Source organism: Callithrix jacchus, chromosome X, assembly GCF_049354715.1.
Source record: "Callithrix jacchus isolate 240 chromosome X, calJac240_pri, whole genome shotgun sequence".
Classification (NCBI taxonomy): domain Eukaryota; kingdom Metazoa; phylum Chordata; class Mammalia; order Primates; family Cebidae; genus Callithrix; species Callithrix jacchus.
The window spans coordinates 151,368,669-151,390,058 of record NC_133524.1 but is presented as its reverse complement, the minus strand read 5'-3'; the positions used below and the strand labels follow the sequence as shown (position 1 = coordinate 151,390,058).

General features: G+C 41.3%; 1 protein-coding gene across 1 annotated transcript in view; it reads right to left on the bottom strand.

The window, feature by feature from the left end:
• SPRY3 (sprouty RTK signaling antagonist 3) overlaps window positions 1-21,390 on the bottom strand; it is an 87,781-nt gene that overhangs the window by 6,656 nt on the left and 59,735 nt on the right. Inside the window, exon 2 of the mRNA XM_035289571.3 lies at window positions 3,644-3,818. The gene's annotated coding sequence lies outside the window, so the exon portion shown is untranslated. The remainder of the gene's footprint in view (window positions 1-3,643; window positions 3,819-21,390) is intronic.

Sequence of the window (21,390 nt, the reverse complement as noted above, 5' to 3'; positions counted from 1 at the left end):
TACATGCCGAATATAATTTAGACTCATTGATTTCCCAAAAGAAACTAGATTCAAAACATATTGAAAATTCCAGGAAGAAATGATTTAAAGGAAGCTTTATAAGTTCTCAAAGTTACAGGAGATAAACAGGTGAGATTTCAAATACAGGAGTCCAGGGATGTCACTAGGCACCTCAGGGACATGCCCAGAAGGTTGAAAGCTAAGCTGGGGCCGGGCGCGGTGGCTCAAGTCTGTAATCCCAGCACTTTGGGAGGCCAAGGCGGGTGGATCATGAGGTCAAGAGATCGAGACCATCCTGGTCAACATGGTGAAACCCCATCTCTACTAAAAATACAAAAAATTAGCTGAGCACGGTGGCACTCGCCTGTAATCCCAGCTACTCGGGAGGCTGAGGCAGGAGAAGTGCCTGAACCCAGGAGGCGGAGGTTGTGGTGAGCCGAGATCGTGCCATTGCACTCCAGCCTGGGTGACCAGAGCGAAAGTCCGTCTCAAAAAAAGAAAAGGAAAGCTAAGCTGGGAGGAATCTAGGTCATAATATAAATGACTCAGAACAAATAATGAGAATTATTTTCAAAGGGGATCCTGTCTGGGGAGCAGAAGGGTACATGGTGTTTAGGCTGAAAACCTGTATTTGAATCTTGATTAGATTTTTGCAAGACTGATAAGTTTGAGATGCTTGGTTTGATGATTAAACAAAGCTGTGGGCATCAGTCTAAAATAATGATGTACTATCTTGGTTACAGGTAAGGGGACTGACAGGATGAACTTAGAAGGTGTCTTCCTGCTCTGTAGAATCTTTTATTCAAACAGACTCTGGGATCTAACGTGGAAGTGGGCAGTAGGACCTGAATAAAGTCAGAGCGTTAAGTAGCATTTAAGAATTGAATGACAATAAATTGTTTGCCATCCCAGATGTGCTGAATCTGATCTGGCTAATGGGATAAACTGAAATAGATACTGTACAGGAAGGGAAGAGGGAAAATATGTTGAGAAAGGAACAGGCAAGACAGTGCTGCAGCCCATAGACTACATGAAAAACTACCACCACATGAATGTTTATGATTCAGAAATCCACCCATTAAAGGGCCATTCATTGTGAGCAACAGTTAAGAAACTGACTGTGTAGTTGGTCAATTCCAGATTCTGTCAAGAGAAACAGAGACGGGGGCGGGGGGGGGGATGTACACATCACATATTGTTAAGCACAAAGGTGATTACAGGTCTTGGCTGCACACTGATGGGATCTAGTGATTTTTGTCACGTAGTGCCTCTGCAGTAATGAATGATGCATTGTAAACCCACTCCTATCCCGGTCTCTCTGGCCAGGTGCTCATAGCTTTCTAAACAGTTTTTCTGTTGCCCTGAATTTGCCATATTCAACCTAAAAAGAAAATTCTTTTCTTATGCCAATTTAGGGACTAGAAAGCTAAGCCCATTCAAGAAATGCTAATGTTTGTTAATGAAAGAAAATATATTTTCTCTCTGGAACCTAAAATCTGCCATGTTGAAAACTTTCCTATCTAAAGCCCTTCTATGCCAACACCTCAAGACAGTTCTGATTTCTATGGTAAATCCTTTCTGATACAGTATGACTCAATGTTGATTTCAAAGAAGAGGGGGGAAGAGGAGAGCCTGGCTCCTGTTTTCTCCCACTCCCATGGGTTCAATGCTGTTTTGTACCTTACTGTGTAACAGCTCTTAGGTGTGTTGATTTTTTCTATGCTCTGCTGTTATATACACTCCTTCTCAGAATAACTGAAAGAAAACATAGGGGGAATTTCTGATATGGCGTTATATGTTTTCTTAGTTCTACTGTTCCAAAGTCTGCTCTCTAAAAATCCCTCTCTGTGCAAAAGCATTTGCATCTCTATCAAAGCACTCCCCCCTTACAAATACCAAGTTGTATATAGTTTACATTACTAACCTCTCTGCCACTGACTGGGCCTCCCTCCTACCACATACATCTTGCTAGAGCTGCCAGGTTCTCACCACATTTAACTCTTAACTTGTCACTTTGCTACTCTAGTCCTATTCATTACTTTAATGGTTTCGTTAAGACTCGTAGCAGTTTATTTCAAACCAGGGAGTCTTGCAGTTTTAAGACCTTGAGTTTTTAAAGATATAGGTCTTTTAGTGATGAATGATACATGGAAAAATTGTAATGCCAAATGAGTTCACATATGAGGAAAATGCTAAGAAGCTGGTTGTTCATTTAAGAACTAGGAATCTTTTTAAAAAACCCAAATCCTTTTATATGACACAAGAAATGTAAGTTCTAGTCCTGATGCTGCTCTACTTTGCTATGTGGCTGTAGGCAAATGACCTCTGTTCTGGTCCTCAGTTTCTTCATCTGCAAAATGAGGGAGTGTAAAGGGACGGGTTTTAAAGGCCTTTCTCGTCCGGATGCTCTAAATTTTATGTTGGGTTTGTTGGTTGCATTTCTCTGTTGCCAAAGTCTTTCAGGAAGAATTAGTCTCCTTTCCTTTAGGTTCTTTACTTCCTCACTCCTCAACTCTTAATAAATATCTTCAAATCCAATTAACTCAGATAACTATCTAGAGTGTTTCACAGCTAGAGAGACCTAAAAACAGAACACAAAGAGACAAAATATATAGAAAGTTATAGAAATGTCTTAGTATATTTTTGTTTAGAGGCAAAGAGAGCAAGACCAATCTTTCATTGTGGATAAACTGCTAGCCTGTGCCTTATTTGTATTTATGAATGCAGCTGACTTTTTGGGAACATGATTTAACACCTGGTATATCCAAATTCATGTGATAACACATCATGTTACCGCGAGGTTTTAATATTCCCAGAAAAGCAACAATAGTTTGCATTTCAAAATAGAATGTCTGCTTAAGAGTTCAAGGTTTGTTTTCTGTTCATCCAACTTGGTTTGCAGCATGCAGAGGTGAATGATAATTATAATTAGCTGCATGGAAGTGAGTGTGCTGTAAACCGTTGCCCTAGGTCCTATCAAATGACTATTGGCTAAATAGACATGCTCACAGGTTCTCACTTTTGACGAAATTTCCATATGCCACACAGAGACATGTGCACACGTACCCAGGCACGGATCCAGAGATTTCTAAATCATTGCCCTGACTCAATGTAAGTGGGGGGTTATGCCGTGTCAGCTTGCGCCATTTCTACCCAGGGCAAGGTGATGTGATGAAATCTGAACGATGCACAGCCCAGACTTGTGAGCCAATAGCAGGCTAGCCCCACGCTGACAGGATGCCCGCTGGGCAGCCAGACTGGCCTTAGCACGGGCTCTCTCTCTGTCCTCAGCTTGGGTGGTTAGGCTGCGTTATGAGAGGTTTAGACAAGTACCAAAATGCATTTAAAGGTTAACAGGCTAGAAATTAAATTGACATTCTCCTACGAAAAGACTATTTTGAAATTCTATTTCGATTAACATATTTCCAATATGGATAGTTTTCTGCAAGAGCTGATTGATTTAAATATAATTTAAAGGGTTTTTATTTTATTTATGCGCTTGCGCGCACGCGCGCAGCCGCGCGCGCACATACACACACACACGCACACACAGAGACAGCCCAGGATGGCTGAAATGAATGGCAATCTGTGCATTGCATAGAAAGAATTCTGGGGTCTTTAAGAGCTAATTTCTATGGCTTACCTTGAGGAAAGGGTTTATCCATGCTGAGAAAAGCAGAAGGACTAATGCCCCAGCTGGCTCAAAGGATTTCTTCTCCTGAGTCTTCAGGTTTCTCCACCTCTCCTCGGAAAGTCTGAATGAAAACTCCTTCACTGGCAGGCAGTGGAGCCAGAAACAGAGATAGTTCTGTCTTGTTCTTTGACACAGCAGAGAAAACAGAAAAAATAAAAATAAAAAACCAAAACCCAAAACAAAACAAAAAAACTGGGGAGGGGGCGCGTCAGACCTGTAGTGGCATACACTTTGTATAGATTTTACAGGCAGATCTAAATCTTGATGCACGTATTCCCCAAAGAAAGCTCAGCAGGGTAAGTTGTTCACCTCCTCCTCTTTCTCCTCCGCCTCCTCTTTCTCCTCCTCCTATTTCTCCTCCTCCTTCTCCTCTTTCTCCTCCCCCTCCTCCTCCGCCTCTTTCTCCTCCCCCTTCTCCTCCTCCTTGTTTCTTTTCCCCCTCCTCCTCCAGTATTTTCCTTCCCCTCCTCTTGCCCTCCCTTTCCCTCCTCCCTTGCTTCCTCCTTTACCTCCTCCCCCTCCTTCTCTTTTGCCTCCGCCTCCGCCTCCGCCTCCGCCTCGGCCTCACTCTCCTCCAATTTGACAGATGAACAGAAGCAGCAGAAACTGCAGTTGTAGACACAGGGTATCTCTACGGAGCAATAGATACCGCTAGTGTGCGATTATTTATATGGCTTAGGGCGTGTTGGTATATGATCTGCAGTGGGGGCAGGGAGTAAGGTTGTAGTGTGTTCGGCTTAGCTAACTGGCTGTTTTGTGAATGTAGATGATTTCTGGAGGTGTTCTGAATGGGTTATAGGGAAGGATGGGAAAGAAGGGATTTATTGCTCCTTGTTATTTCTTTCTCTCCCCCTCTCTGTGTCGTTTGCTTTCCCGGAGCTGTAGCTCTTAATGCTTGGCTAAGTGGCGTCATCCAGATGAAATTGAATCGACCCATTAAAACTCCCCATAGGAATCTCTGTATCCTGTCCCTGGGTAATGACTGAAACAAAATTTAAAGGAAAATGGGGGTGGGGTGAAGAGTAACAATTTTAAGGAGGTCTCATTTAAATATCTTTGCCAATCATATTTCTACCAATCTACTCAGCCTGTGCCGAGTGATTGCAGCTTCAATAAGATGAAGAGAAAGAGCGTCTCCTTTGTTTAAGGGTTTCTCCCACCTCTTTTCCTCATCTGTGCCCACATTTCAGCCCTAATGATTGTCCATCCGTTGCCACTGGGAAACATTACCCAACCTATTTTTCCTTTAGCATGGCATGCACTCAACAACAAATATTTATTAAGTGCCTTCCTTCGTGCTAGGTGTTGTGGATTCAATAAAGAAGACATACAGGATTCCTGCCTTCATGGAGCCTCCTTGGGACTGAAAATAAAGCAGCTTTGGACATTTTCTCTTAAAGCCAAGGACAAAGCTTTCTGTAAATTACCCTCAGTCCACTATTTAATTCAATAGGAAAAGATCTTTCTTCTGGGCATCCAGACAGAAGCACTTGGATGACAGCAAGCTTTATATTTAAAATAAAGGAGATCTGATTTCAATGGACAAGTGGCAGGAGCTTGGCCATCAACATTCTTAGGATGCTTTGGTTACCTCATCTATAAAATTGAGATGGTAAATGGTGACAGTTCAGAGTAAAACAAACTGTGAGTCAGGAAACTGAGATTCTTAATCTCATCCTAACTCCTTGTGTGACCTTAGCAATTTACTTCCCCAGTAGAGTGTCAATTTTTACGTTAACCTGGGGGGATCTGATTAGGTAATTGCTAGCGTCCTTTCTACCTCTGACACTCCATCATTTACCCTCTCTCAGATGTGTTAAGAAGACAAAAGAAAGCGTGAGATTAAAAAAAGTACAGTTATGTGGGTCTGCATGCTCCTGTGGGTATGTGCGTGTTGAAGGTGCTTCAAATGGTTGTGATTACATGTATGTAAGTATATGTTTGTGTGTGTGTGTGTGTGTGTGTATGCCTATGTATGTGTGTGCGCGATTTCTAGACAAATCCAGATCTCTTTTCCCATTTGGAATTCCTAGTCAAGAGATTTTCCTATGTAAATTCTCTTTTGTGGCTCACACCTTTTCCTTACTCTTTTTTTTTTTTTTTTTTTTTTTTTTTGAGATGGAGTTTCACTCTTGTTACCCAGGCTGGAGTGCAATGGCGCGATCTAGGCTCACTGCAACCTCCGCCTCCTGGGTTCAGGCAATTCTTCTGCCTCAGGCTCCCAAGTAGCTGAGACTACAGGCACGTGCCACCATGCCCAGCTAATTTTTGTATTTTTAGTAGAGACGGGGTTTCACCATGTTGACCAGGATGGTCTCAATCTCTTGACCTAGTGATCCACTCGCCTCGGCCTCCCAAAGTGCTGGGATTACAGGCGTGAGCCCCCGCGCCCGGACTTTCCTTACTCTTAATATTGGCTTGAGCTTATCAAGATCATGAAAACCCTTAAAGCTAAACCGTAGGCTCATCTACAGAAGAAAATATACATACTGATATATTTATTCACCCACTTATTCAACAAATATTTATTGCACGTTAACTATGTGTCAAGCACTGTTCTAAGTAGATTCAGGTCAAACAGATCAGGGTTCAGATTTTTGTTCCTTAATTTAGGAGATACCTCACTTCAGGCAATTCAATTCACCTCCTGGCATATAGCAAGTACCCCATTAATAGTAGTTATGAATGTTAAGAAATTGTTCTTGCTCTAATGTAACCCATAGGAGAGGCAAGAGATGATTTCGATTTGAAGTCTTATTTTATTCATTTATTTATTTTTGAGACGGAGTTTCGCTCTTGTTACCCAGGCTGGAGTGCAATGGCGCGATCTCGGCTCACTGCAACCTCCGCCTCCTGGGTTCAGGCAATTCTCCCGCCTCAGCCTCCCGAGTAGCTGGGATCACAGGCACGCGCCACCATGCCCAGCTAATTTTTTGTATTTTTAGTAGAGACGGGGTTTCACCATGTTGACCAGGATGGTCTCGATCTCTTGACCTCGTGATCCACCTGCCTCGGCCTCCCAAAGTGCTGGGATTACAGGCTTGAGCCATGATGTCTTATTTCTTAAAGTCTAGCTTTAAAGTTGAATAGCTCGGTTGCCTAATTCCCTTCCCCCCTTGACTCTGTGGGCCTATATTAATGCAACATTGAAAACAATTGGGATTATTCAACCTTCTCACTTCTTAGGATGATACCCAGGACAGAAAAAGTTAAATTGATGGTCATTCATTCATTCAATAATGCCTACTATGGGTCACTCACTAAAGGCTAGTAATTCGACAGCTAGATTTCCTGCGCTCCTAGAATTGACATTCCACTGGGCAGGGAACATGTTTACTCTGCCAGGTGCTGTTCTAAGAATTTTACATGTTTTAACTTATTTAACTCTCACAACAAACGTATGAGGTATATTATAGATGGTACTGGTTTTCAAAATGAGAAATCAAGGTCCAGATTTTAACTCAGGCTTACTCATTCCAGAGCTTATACTTTTAACCCCACTATACCACGGTATCCAACCATCGGCAAATCCCTTCAGGGATTTTTGTTCTAACTTTTAAAAATTATTTGGTAAATGCTATGGTCTGAATATGTGTGTCGTTCCAAAATTCCTATCTTAAAATCTATCCACCAATATGATAATATTAGGAGGTGGGGCCTTTGGGAGGTGATTAAATAATGTATGTGGAGCCCTCATGAATAGGATTAGTTCTCTTACAAAAGAAGCCCCGAGGCCGGGCGCGGTGGCTCAAGCCTGTAATCCCAGCACTTTGGGAGGCAGAGGCGGGTGGATCACGAGGTCAAGAGATCGAGACCATCCTGGTCAACATGGTGAAACCCCGTCTCTACTAAAAATACAAAAAATTAGCTGGGCACGGTGGCGCGTGCCTGTAATCCCAGCTGCTCAGGAGGCTGAGGCAGGAGAATTGCCTGAACCCAGGAGGCGGAGGTTGCAGTGAGCCGAGATCGCGCCATTGCACTCCAGCCTGGGTTACAAGAGCGAAACTCCGCCTCAAAAAAAAAAAAAAAACCAATAAAACAAAAGAGGCCCGAAGACCTGCCTTGCCACTTCCATCATGTGAGGACACAGCAAGAAGCTGTGTCCTTCCTTATGAGGAAGTAGGACTTCCCCAGACACTGCTAACACCTTAATCTTAGACTTCTCAGCCTTTACAACTATAAGAAATAAATTTTTGTTGTTTATAAGTTATCTAGTCAAAGGTAATTTTTTTTTTTTTTTTTGAGACGGAGTTTTGCTCTTGTTACCCAGGCTGGAGTGCAATGGCGCGATCTCGGCTCACTGCAACCTCCGCCTCCTACGTTCAGGCAATTCTCCCGCCTCAGCCTCCCTAGTAGCTGGGATTACAGGCAAGCGCCACCGTGCCCAGCTAATTTTTTGTATTTTTAGTTGAGACGGGGTTTCACCATGTTGACCTGGATGGTCTCGATCTCTTGACCTTGTGATCCACCCGCCTCGGCCTCCCAAAGTGCTGGGATTACAGGCGTGAGCCACTGCGCCCGGCTGCCTGACAATTTCTTTTACAAACTTGTTAGATTCTTAAAGCAGTGCACCAGAAAATTTGCTTTCTTAGGTCCTTGGTTAATGATGTACTCTTCTGAAAACATTTTGACAGATTCATTGAGTTGTCCAATATCCTACAGTTGAAGGCATTGGATTGGGAAACAGGAGACCCGTGACAGTGTTGGGCCTAGAAGTGAACACAGGTCTCCTGTTTCCCGATCCAATGCCTTCTTTCTCTTTTTAAGCCACCTTGCTGACATCAATTCAATTGCAATTGAATTTGGACATATTGTCTCAGCACAGATCAACACATCTATTTCTGAAAGCCATTGATTTCCAATAAATAAATGATTAATCTTAAAGGACTCCAGAAAAAGTCACCCTGCCTTGGAAATATCTTCTTTACTAAGTCTGTTTTAGAAGCTCTCTCAGTTATGATTTTGTAATGAATAAAATACATCTTTCTACGCTTTGTAGTAACTGGTTTTCAGATCATTTCTGATATGACAGTTAACTCAAGAACATATTGAAAGGAGGGACAGTATATCTTTTTATTTATTTATTTATTTTTGAGATGGAGTTTTGCTCTTTTTACCCAGGCTGGAGTGCAATGGCGTGATTTTGGCTTGCCGCAATCTCCGAGGAGGGACAGTATATCTAACAAAGTATACTGAATAAGGAGAGAGAGAGACTGGAAGTGGTGAAGAGTGACAAATGTTGAAATAAATTAGATAGGTAACGATTCAAAGAGGAACTGAGATCTGGGCAGAAAATGAACATCTATATATAATTCACATGAAGGGTACATGTGAAAAACTGGATTGGTAGCAACGTGCATGGAGTCTGAGAAGAGTGAGACGTTCAAACTGTCTTACTTAAGAGGTATATTGAAGAGAGGATTGGAATATATAGTGTTGGAGAATAACTTGAATGACAGGCAATTTAGACTTAGTGCTCTGGGAATTAGAAATACATTTTAGAACAATGAATAAAGTATGAAAATAAGCCACATTTAAGAAAGATAACAGGGCTGGGCACGGTGGCTCACGCCTGTAATCCCAGCACTTTGGGAGGCCGAGGCGGGTGGATCACGAGGTCAAGAGATCAAGACCATCCTGGTCAACATGGTGAAACCCTGTCTCTACTACAAATACAAAAAATTAGCTGGGCACAATGGCACGTGCCTGTAATCCCAGCTATTCAGGAGGCTGAGTCAGGATAATTGCCTGAACCCAGGAGGCAGAGGCTGCGGTGAGCCGAGATCGTGCCATTGCACTCCAGCCTGGGTAACAAGAGCAAAACTCCGGCTAAAAAAAAGAAAGAAAGAAAGAAAGAAAGAAAGAAAGAAAGAAAGAAAGAAAAAAGATAACATTGGGCATGATACATAGGTGAGGGGAGATACTAGAGTCAGGTCAGCCAAATTGGGGTGATTTGGAGTAATCTAAACAGGAAATGATAAGGGCCTGGTTAGGGTATTGACAGTGAGAATGGGAAGTAAGGATGAGATGTTTTCAGTTGAATATGGCAATGGCAATGATATCATTGCCATATTGAGGAGTTGGAAGAGGGAGGTCAGTTTAAAGGAATAAATATAAGGTACTAGATCGTAAAGAACTTTGGTGATTATATTATTTTGTCCCTATTTTTTATTTTTTTCTTTTCTTTTTTTTATTGCATTTTAGGTTTTGGGGTACATGTGCAGAACATACAAGATAGTTGCATAGGTACACACGTGGCAGTGTGTTTTGCTGCCTTCCTCCCTTTCACCCACATTTACCATTTCTCCCTAGGCTATCCCTCCCCAGCTCTGACCCCCGCTGTCCCTCCCCTATTCCCCCCAATAGACCCCAGTGTGTAGTGCTCCCTTCCCTGTGTCCATGTGTTCTCATTGTTCATCACCCGCCTATGAGTGAGAATATGCGGTATTTCATTTTCTGCTCTTGTGTCAGTTTGCTGAGGATGATGTTCTCCAGATTCATCCATGTCCCTACAAATGACACGAACTCATCCTTTTTGATTGCTGCATAATATTCCATGGTGTATATGTGCCACATTTTCCCAATCCAGTCTATCATCGATGGGCATTTGGGTTGGTTCCAGGTCTTTGCTATTGTAAACAGTGCTGCAATAAACATTCATGTGCATGTGTCCTTATAGTAGAACGATTTATAGTCCTTTGGATATATACCCAGTAATGGGGTTGCTGGGTCACATGGAACTTCTATTTCTAGGTCCTTGAGGAATCTCCACACTGTCTTCCACAATGGTTGGAGTAATTTACACTCACTTTCACTTTTTACTGCAAGTTTCGAGTTAGAATTCTGAGATTCAGGCACTAATAATCTCTTTACTCTCCAGTTGGACTGTACGAGTTCATCAGGACTGAAACAATTTTTACAAGTTTTGTAGTTTTGGCCCATACATTTATGTCTATGATTTTGAGTTAATTTTTGTACAGTACATAGACATAAATGTATGAGCCAAAACTACAAAACTCTTAGAATAAAACATAGGAGTAAACATTTGTAACCTTGGATTAGGCAAAGTATTCCTAGACACAACAACAAAAGCACAAATGACAAAAGAAGAAATAGATAAATTACATTTCTTCACAATCAAAATCTTTTTTTCTGCCAAAAATACAGTCAATAATGTGAAAATACAACCCACAGAATAGGAGAAAACATTTCCCAATCACATCTCTGATAAGGAACTTATATCCACAATAGATAAAGATCTTTTTCAACTCAACAACGAAAACAAAGAACCAAATTGAAAACTGGACAAAGGATTTGAATAGACATCTCTTCAAAGACACACAAATGGCCAATATGTGCATGAAAACATGCTCAATAACTTCAGTCATTAGGGAAATGCAAAGCAGAAACAAAAATAGATACAACTTAACACCCACTAAAATGGCCAAAATCAAAACAACAGACAATCACACATAGCAGTGAGGAAGTAATGAAACTGGAAGCCTCATATATTGCTGGTGAGATTGTAAATGGTGCAGCCACTTTGGAAGACTGTTTGGAATATTCTCAAAATGTGAAACATGAAGTTATCATATAATGTAGTAATTCCATTCCTAGATAGATAACTAAAAAAGTTGAAAACATGTGTCTATGCAAAAGCATGTACCTGAATATTCAATAGGATTATTCAGAAGGATTATTCCGAATAATTGTTTGAAGATTGTTTAGCAGGATTATTCAGAATAGCCAGATGTCCACCAACTGATAACTGGCTAAACAAAATGTGGCCTATCTATATAATGGAATATTTTCTAGACACAAAAAGAAGGAAGCACTGACACATGCTACATGAATGAACCTTGAAAACATCACAATAAATGAAAGAAGCCAGACACAAAAGGTGATATAAGATTCAATTTATGTGAAATGTCCAGAAAATGCAAATCCACAAAGAAAGTAGATGTGTGGTTTCAGGGGCTGAGGGAAAGGAGATGTTGCGAGTGACTTCTAATGGGTGCAGGTTTTCTTTTTGGGTTGAGGAAAATATCATGGTATTAGATAGTGGTGATAGTTGCACAACTCTGATAATATACTAAAAACGATGAGGGCTGGGCGTGGTGGCTCACGTCTGTAATCCCAGCACTTTGGGAGGCCGAGGCGGGTGGATCACGAGGTCAAGAGATCGAGACCATCCTGGTCAACATGGTGAAACCCCGTTTCTACTAAAAATACAAAAAATTAGCTGGGCACAGTGGCGCATGCCTGTAATCCCAGCTACTCGGGAGGCTGAGGCAGGAGAATTGCCTGAACCCAGGAGGCGGAGGTTGTGGTGAGCCGAGATTGCGCCATTGCACTCCAGCCTGCGTGACAAGAGCAAAACTCCATCTCAAAAAAAAAAAAGACATATAAATAGCCAGTACATATATTTAAAAGTGTTGAATCTCACTCAAATTTTTTAAAACTCAAGATATCATTTCTTACTTCTAAGACAGAAAAATATTGAGAAATTTAATAATATACTTGGTTGGCAAGAGTGAGAAGGTGAGCATTCTCCTAAACTCCTGGTGGCAGAGTAAATTGGTGTAAGGTTTTGGAGAGCAATTTGGCAATATTAATCAAAATTTCAAAACATGTATTTGTCCCAGCATTTTCACTTTAGAAATTTGTGCTATAGATATATTAGCACAAATATCCAAAATACATGTAAAACATATTTATTGCAGCATTTTTGTAATATCAAATGTCTGAAAACAATCTAAATGTTTATTAGTTAGAGACTGATACCTCTAGCCTCATGCTTGTAATCCCAGCACTTTGGGAGGCCGAGGCGGGTGGATCACGAGGTCAAGAGATCGAGACCATCCTGGTCAACATGGTGAAACCCCGTCTCTACTAAAAATACAAAAAAAATCAGCTGGGCGTGGTGGCGTTTGCCTGTAATCCCAGCTACTCAGGAGGCTGAGGCAGGAGAATTACCTGAACCCAGGAGGCGGAGGTTGCGGTGAGCCGAGATCGCGCCATTGCACTCCAGCCTGGGTAACAAGAGCGAAACTCCATCTCAAAAAAAAAAAAGAAAAACTACTAAATTGTGTGCATTACATGGGTGACTTATTGCATATAAATTACATTTCAATAAATCTGTTTTTTAAAGAATACACTTGGGAGAGTGTTTAGACCTCATGCAAAGAGACTCCTGTGATGTTTTGCTAGAAGTATCAGTCTCTCCTTTTTTTTTTTTTTTTTTTTTTTGAGCCGGAGTTTCGCTCTTGTTACCCAGGCTGGAGTGCAGCGGCGTGATCTCGGCTCACCGCAACCTCCGCCTCCTGGGTTCAGGCAATTCTCCTGCCTCAGCCTCCTGAGTAGCTGGGATTACAGGCAAACGCCACCACGCCCAGCTGATTTTTTTTGTATTTTTAGTAGAGACGGGGTTTCACCATGTTGACCAGGATGGTCTCGATCTCTTGACCTCGTGATCCACCCGCCTCGGCCTCCCAAAGTGCTGGGATTACAAGCATGAGGCTAGAGGTATCAGTCTCTAACTAATAAACATTTAGATTGTTTTCAGACTTTTGATATTACAAAAATGCTGCAATAAATATGTTTTACATGTATTTTGGATATTTGTGCTAATATATCTATAGCACAAATTTCTAAAGTGAAAATGCTGGGACAAATACATGTTTTGAAATTTTGATTAATATTGCCAAATTGCTCTCCAAAACCTTAAACCAATTTATTCTGCCACCAGGAGTTTAGGAGAATGCTCACCTTCTCACTCTTGCCAACCAAGTATATTATTAAATTTCTCAATATTGTTCTGTCTTAGAAGTAAAAAATGATATCTTGAGTTTTAAAAAATTTGAGTGAGATTCAACACTTTTAAATATATGTACTGGCTATTTGTATGTCTTTTCTTTTTTTTTTTTTTTTTTTTGAGATGGAGTTTTGCTCTTGTCACCCAGGCTGGAGTGCAATGGCGCAATCTCGGCTCACCACAACCTCTGCCTCCCAGGTTCAGGCAATTCTCCTGCCTCAGCCTCCCGAGTAGCTGAAATTACCAGCACGCACCACTGTGCCCAGCTAATTTTTTATATTTTTAGTAGAGACTGCGTTTCACCATGTTGACCAGGATGGTCTCGATCTCTTGACCCCGTGATCCACCCTCCTCGGCCTCCCAAAGTGCTGGGATTACAGGCTTGAGACACCGCGCCCGGCCGAGTTAAATTTTTTTTTTTTTTTTTTTTTTTTTTACCAGAATCTGTCTAGCATGTGTCATTCTTTCCATTACTGCTACTTGAGACTTGGTTGGCTCTTTCAATCTGAAGACTTAAGCTCTTTTTCAATTTAAGGAAATTTTAGTTCATTATTTGATTTCTTCATCTTCTCCTTTCCTTTCTTTTTATTTTTTTCCCTTCCCTTACTTTCCTTTTCTTTGCAACTCTCATTAGATACTGGGATTCTCATAAATATCTATAGGTCTCTTACTTTTTTATTTTTTTATTTTTCACAGTTGAGTGATTATATACTTTTTTTTCCAGGAAGGAGTCACAGTTTTTTTTATTGCATTTTAGGTTTTGGGGTACATGTGCAGAATATGCAAGATAGTTGCATAGGTACACACATGGCAGTGTGTTTTGCTGCCTTCCTCCCCTTCAACCACATTTGGCATTTCTCCCCAGGCTATCCCTCCCCAGCTCCCCCCCCCCCGGCTGTCCCTCCCCTATTCCCCCCAATAGATCCCAGTGTGTAGTACTCCCTTCCCTCTGTCCATGGGTCCTCATTGTTCATCACCTGCCTATGAGTGAGAATATGCAGTATTTCATTTTCTGTTCTTGTGTCAGTTTGCTTACTATTTTTATGTGATTTTTTTTATGTTGCATCCTATGCCCAATCTTCAACTAAGTACTTCTGTTTTTAGTTGTGTACATACCACTAGTTACCCCTTTAGTAATGTGTATTTTGGCAATTGTATTTTTAATTTTACTATACAGTAGAGATTTGTCATATTTGTGTCTGACCAACATATCATGTATAGCCTTTCTATATTTGGAAAAAAATTCTTGCATTATAATATTAATCTCTTAAATATAGAAGCCAAAAATGAAACTTATGTGTTGAAACTACAGTGTAGAAATATGACTTACTTTCTACCAGTAAGATGAGTAAGATGCCCTGACACAAGACTTTGATTCAAAATTGAAGCATCACTGGTCATTAGAGAGATGCAAATCAAAACAACATTGAGATACCATCTCAAGCCGGTTAGAATGGCGATCATTAAAAAATCTGGAGACAACAGATGCTGGAGAGGATGTGGAGAAATAGGAACTCTTTTACACTGCTGATGGGAGTGTAAATTACTTCAACCATTGTGGAAGACAGTGTGGCGATTCCTCAAGGACCTAGAAATACAACTTCCATGTGACCCAGCAATCCCATTACTGGGTATATATCCAAAGGACTATAAATCGTTCTACTATAAGGACACATGCACACGAATGTTCGTTGCAACACTGTTTACAATAACAAAGACCTGGAACCAACCCAAATACCCATCGATGATAGACTGGACAGGGAACATGTGGCACATATACACCATGGAATATTATGCAGCAATCAAAAAGGATGAGTTCGTGTCCTTTGTAGGGACATGGATGAATCTGGAGAACATCATTCTCAGCAAACTGACACAAGAACAGAAAATGAAATACCGCATATTCTCACTCATAGGCGGGTGATGAACAATGAGAACACATGGACACAGGGAAGGGAGTACTACACACTGGGGTCTATTGGGGGGAAGAGGGGAGGGACAGCGGGATGGGGAGCTGGGGAGGGATAACCTGGGGAGAAATGCCAAATGTGGGTGAAGGGGCGGAAGGCAGCAAAACACACTGCCATGTGTGTACCTATGCAACCATCTTGCACGTTCTGCACATGTACCCCAAAACCTAAAATGCAATAAAAAAAAATTGAAGCCATGCAGAAGGTAAAACTATATGGTTTGCATTGTTGGAATAGGTAGTAGCAAAGGGACTTGACTTTGAGGGATAGCAGAGATTGCAAGGTCAAGCTCTTAGTAAAGTAGTGGCATCAGTGCTGGCAGCAGTAGCTGTTGCAGTAAAGTCAATTTCTTGGCATCTAATGCAGGAGCAATAGTTTTTCTTATCAGTGCAGTTCTGTGGGAATAGTCCTGGCCATGATTTCTAGACGCTGAACCTCAAGCTTGGTTTTGCAGACTTCCTTTAATAAATGTCAAATGTGGGTGAAGGGGAGGAAGGCAGCAAAACACACTGCCATGTGTGTACCTATGCAACTATCTTGCATGTTTTCCGCATGTACCGCAAAACCTAAAATGCAATAAAAAAATAGTTGTACTACTTACATAATCTCACATTAGGCATCCCCTTTCCAAGCCATCTTTTCCTGTCTTTTCTGCTCATTCCATCTAATGCCCCAATTCCATCATTTTCTTCAACCTACTGGAACCTCAAATCCATTGACCTCTATTACTTTTTTTTTTTTGAGACAGAGTTTCACTCTGGTGACCCAGGCTGGAGTGCAATGGCGCGATCTCGGCTCACCGCAACCTCCGCCTCCTGGGTTCAGGCAATTCTCCCGCCTCAGCCTCCCGAGTAGCTGGGATTACAGGCACGCACCACCATGCCCAGCTAATTTTTTGTATTTTTAGTAGAGACGGGGTTTCATCATGTTGACCAGGATGGTCTCAATCTCTCGACCTCGTGATCCACCCTCCTCGGCCTCCCAAAGTGCTGGGATTACAGGATTGAGCCACCGCACCCAGCCCGACTCCTATTACTTTTTACTGCCATTCACTCTACTCATGTTCTCACTTCCCTTCTCACCTGACTTTAGATTTCATGGTCTATAATTACAATTACGCTTCCAAGCATATACCATTAACTTATTTTCCCTTCTTTCAATTCATCATAGTCACCTGTGAAAAAAATCCAAACACGCCTAAATCCACCTGTCCACATTTTTTGTTTCCATGTTAACTGGTTTGGTATTCATAATATTCATTATGGTATTCTAATATTCATTATTTCATTGATTCTAATATTCTAAAATTCATTATTCATTTGGTATTCTAATATTCATTAATATTAGACTCTTTAAATTCAAGACCATTACCCTCAAGTGGGGTTTTTGAGCTGCTTGGCAATGCTGCAACATTTTTTAAAATTTTTTTATTTTTTGAGACGGAGTTTCGCTCTTGTTACCCAGGCTGGAGTGCAATGGCGCGATCTCGACTCACCGCAACCTCTGCCTCCCGGGTTCAGGCAATTCTCCTGCTTCAGCCTCCTGAGTAGCTGAGATTACAGGCACGCGCCACCATGCCCAACTAATTTTTTGTGTTTTTAGTAGAGACGGGGTTTCACTATGTTGACCAGGATGGTCTCGATCTCTTGACCTCGTGATTCACCAGCCTCGGCCTCCCAAAGTGCTGGGATTACAGGCGTGATCAGATAGCCTCTTTATACTTCTATCTCACTTTTTATTTCATCTCGATGTCCTCTGGTGATATTTCTAAATTCAGTTTTTAATGATTTCAACTTTTAGGTTCAGAGGATATATGTGCAGGTTTGTTACATGAGTGTATTGTGTGATGCTGAGGTCTGGTGGACAATTGATCCCGTCACCCAGGTAGTGAGCGTAGTACCCAAGAGTTTTTCAACCCTTGCCCTCCTCCCTTCCCCCACACTAGTCCCCAGTGTCTACTTTTGCCATCTTTATGTCCATGTGTACCCAGTGTCTAACTCCCACGTATTTTTTTTTTTTTTAATTTTTAAGACGGAGTTTCACTCTTGTTACCCAGGCTGGAGTGCAATGGCGCGATCTCGGCTCACCGAAACCTCCGCCTCCTGGGTTCAGGCAATTCTCCCGCCTCAGCCTCCTGAGTAGCTGGGATTACAGGCACGCGCCACCACACCCAGCTAATTTTTTTTTTAGTAGAGACGGGGTTTCACCATGTTGACCAGAATGGTCTAGATCTCTTGACGTCGTGATCCACCCACCTCGGCCTCCCAAAGTGCTGGGATTACAGGCTTGAGCCACCGTGCCCGGCCCCCCTCCTCTGATTCCTAGCTCAAATGTTACTTCGTTAGAGAGCCCTTCTCTTACACTCTATCTATAATACATACATGCATACACAGACCCACTCACATACACTCCTGTCACTTGCTGTCTCCCGTCTCCCTTACTCTGCTTGTCATCACTACCTGAATTATATATTTATTTCCTTATCATCTGTAGCCTCTGATTGGAATATAAGCTCTTTAAGGACAGTGAATGTCTATTTTACTCACTGCTGTATCCCCAGTGCCTGAAGGAATAACCAGCACACAGTTACCACTCATTAGGTGTTTGTTTATTTTTAGACTAGCCCAAGTGGATTATGTTGCTTATAGCTAAGAACTTTGATTATTTCCTTTTTTGTAAAAGCTTAATTTTTATTTAATGAATCCAAGGTATTTAATGATGTGTGATTGATTGTGAAAACTCTCTAAATCCTATTTATACATATTTATAGTTGACTTCTGTTTTCTCCATATGCTATTTCTTTGAATATTAGTTATGTTGGTTGAGTCTGGTGGCACTAATGTTTTTGATTTCCATTCAATTTGGTGATTCTCAGTTACCTGTTTACATTTACATAAAAAGACCTAGATTAAAAAATGTTTTTACCTGGAATTCATATTTTATGTAGATGTGAAAAATACTTGTTCCCCTGGCAACTAATGCAGAATCTGATTGCCATATCTCTGGTTTATCGTACATGGGAATAGAGAAAAGCTAGTATTTCCCCTTCATGGTGGATGGTTAGCATGTCTTCTGATTCTATATAGCAGTCAGACATTCCATGAGGTATTGCCCTGTTCTTTGGTCCTGATTCCCAATCTGATAGCCCCCAGTGTCACAATTCTTCCTTTAGAAGTCTTCATCCTGGAGCAAACATCATCAGTACAGGAAGAATTCATGTAACTATTCCTCAGCCCTTTAAGGAAATATCTCACCTATCATCCCATTGTCAAGTCCCTTTCCCTCCTTACTACCTCTGACCTTGGGGTTATTCCGGGTTTCTACTGGCAAAATTACTTTTTTGGAGGTCCACTCTTTTGCCTGCGTGGTAGTTCACTTCCTAAACTCTATTCTTGGTAATTATATAACTGAAAAAATGCTTTTTGCTACAACCTAGCTCTGGGCAAACATATTTTATCATCTTCATATGATTAGCCACGATTTCATCATTAGCTACTTTAAACATGGTTTATTTTATTTTATTTATTTTCTTTTTATTGCATTTTAGGTTTTGAAGTACATATGCAGAACATGCAAGATAGTTGCATAGGTACACACATGGCAGTGTGTTTTGCTGCCTTCCTCCCCTTCACCCACATTTGGCATTTCTCCCCATGCTATCCCTCCCCAGCTCCCCCCACCGTTATTCCCCCCAATAGACCCCAGTGTGTAGTGCTCCCTTCCCTGTGCCCATGTGTTCTCATTGTTCATCACCCGCCTATGAGTGAGAATATGCGGTATTTCATTTTCTCTTCTTGTGTCAGTTTGCTGAGAAAGATGTTCTCCAGATTCATCCACGTCCCTACAAAGGACACGAACTCATCCTTTTTGATTGCTGCATAATATTCCATGGTGTATATGTGCCACATTTTCCCTGTCCAGTCTATCATCGATGGGCATTTGGGTTGGTCCCAGGTCTTTTCTATTGTAAACAGTGCTGCAATGAACATTCGTGTGCATGTGTCCTTATAGTAGAACGATTTATAGTCCTTTGGATATATACCCAGTGATGGGATTGCTGGGTCAGATGGAATTTCTATTTCTAGGTCCTTGAGGAATCTCCACACTGTCTTCCACAATGGTTGAACTAATTTACACTCCCACCAGCAGTGTAAAAGTGTTCCTATTTCTCCATAAATCAAAACCACATTGAGATACCATCTCATGCCAGTTAGAATGGCGATCATTAAACATGGTTTATAAATGGCAATTGTTTTCATCGATACTATCTTTATAGCCAAGTGTTTACTATCTTGTTAAGCATGGCCACTAATCTTATATTTAACATACACACAACTCTGGTACTTCCCAGCAGCAGGAGTAGTTCCTTTCTAGCATGTCACTTGAACCATACTAAAATAATAGGATGGGGCCGTGCGCGGTGGCTCACGCCTGTAATCCCAGCACTTTGGGAGGCCAAGGCGGGTGGATCACGAAATCAAGAGATTGAGGCCATCCTGGTCAACATGGTGAAACCCCATCTCTACTCAAAATACAAAAAATTAGGTGGGCATGGTGGCACGCGCCTGTAATCCCAGCTACTCAGGAGGCTGAGGCAGGAGAATTGCCTGAACCCAGGAGGCAGAGGTTGCGGTGAACCAAGATCGTGCCATTGCACTCCAGCCTGGGTAACAAGAGGGAAACTCCGTCTCAAAAAAAAAAAAAAAAAAAAGAATAGGATGGCAAATGTAATTCGCATCCTTTTCCCTCTCTGAAGCAGTGCCACTCAGCATGTGTTCCACAAACCAGTTCCAAAACTGTTTGTAACCAGTCCCTTATGAAATAAGTGTAATAAGTATATCAATTATAAAAGTATATAATCATGCTGATCAAGTATACAAATGGTAAGTTTGTAGCAATTTTTAGAGCATTTCACATGGCGGCTGTATCCAAGTGCATCCTTTCCTATTTTACAAAAGTCCATGGCCAACTGGAAATTTAAAAAAATGTTCCTTTATCACAAAGAGTTGAGGAGCACTGCTCTAGAGTGTCTCAATAATGCTTTTGGTCAGGTGGCATAGTTTCCCTTCTTGTATTACCTTTGTCTTCCTCACAGTTGGCCGTTCAGCCAAGGGACCTGGCTGCCTTCCAGGCAGTCATTTCCGCATAGTGTAATAGCTACAGCCACGCCAGTGAACTGAAAGTGCATTTCCTGCCACCATACTGCAAAATTATTATTAATGTAATAGGAGAATGCACTTCTGGTGTTGGCACTGATATTTGGGATACTGCATCAGGGCTGGTAGCTGAAAAGACTGGACAATATTTTGGAGTATGGATTAATGGAGATAGAACCCCTAGAAATACTTCCTGTTAAAATATGCTGTCTTTGATCCATTTAGAGATCATTTAATAAGATGACATTTTAAATGAAAATAGGAAAATCTCTTCTTATGTGGGGGTCATGAACCTTTGCTCAAAGGAAGTTTTAGGGAGTGGGTCTTAGCTCATTTTAAGAAATAGTTTTCTAACTATTGATGCAATACTTTTATTAGGTAAAGGCTCAATCAAAGACTGGTTTACAGACTATCATTGGTTCTCTAATAATGATCCTTCCAAAGCAGATTTCTATAATTATGTGCTGAAGTAGATTTAGGCATCAAAGGAAGGAAACTTAATTTTGAATCAGCAGTCATTAAGTGTGAGGTCCTGTGATTCTCCTTTAATTTAGAGAAAAATTCTGCGATGCTTCAGGAAGGATGTCATACTGAGGTCATTCGAGGGCTGAATGTTTACTTGGAGTCATATGTGGTCCCAGATCCTCAGTTTGGAGCCAAGAGGAGAGACAAAGATTGAAAGAAAAGAGTAAGTGGAAATACAGACAGAAATAGAAAAATATAGTACCTGGAAACCTTATGTGTGGAGTGAACACC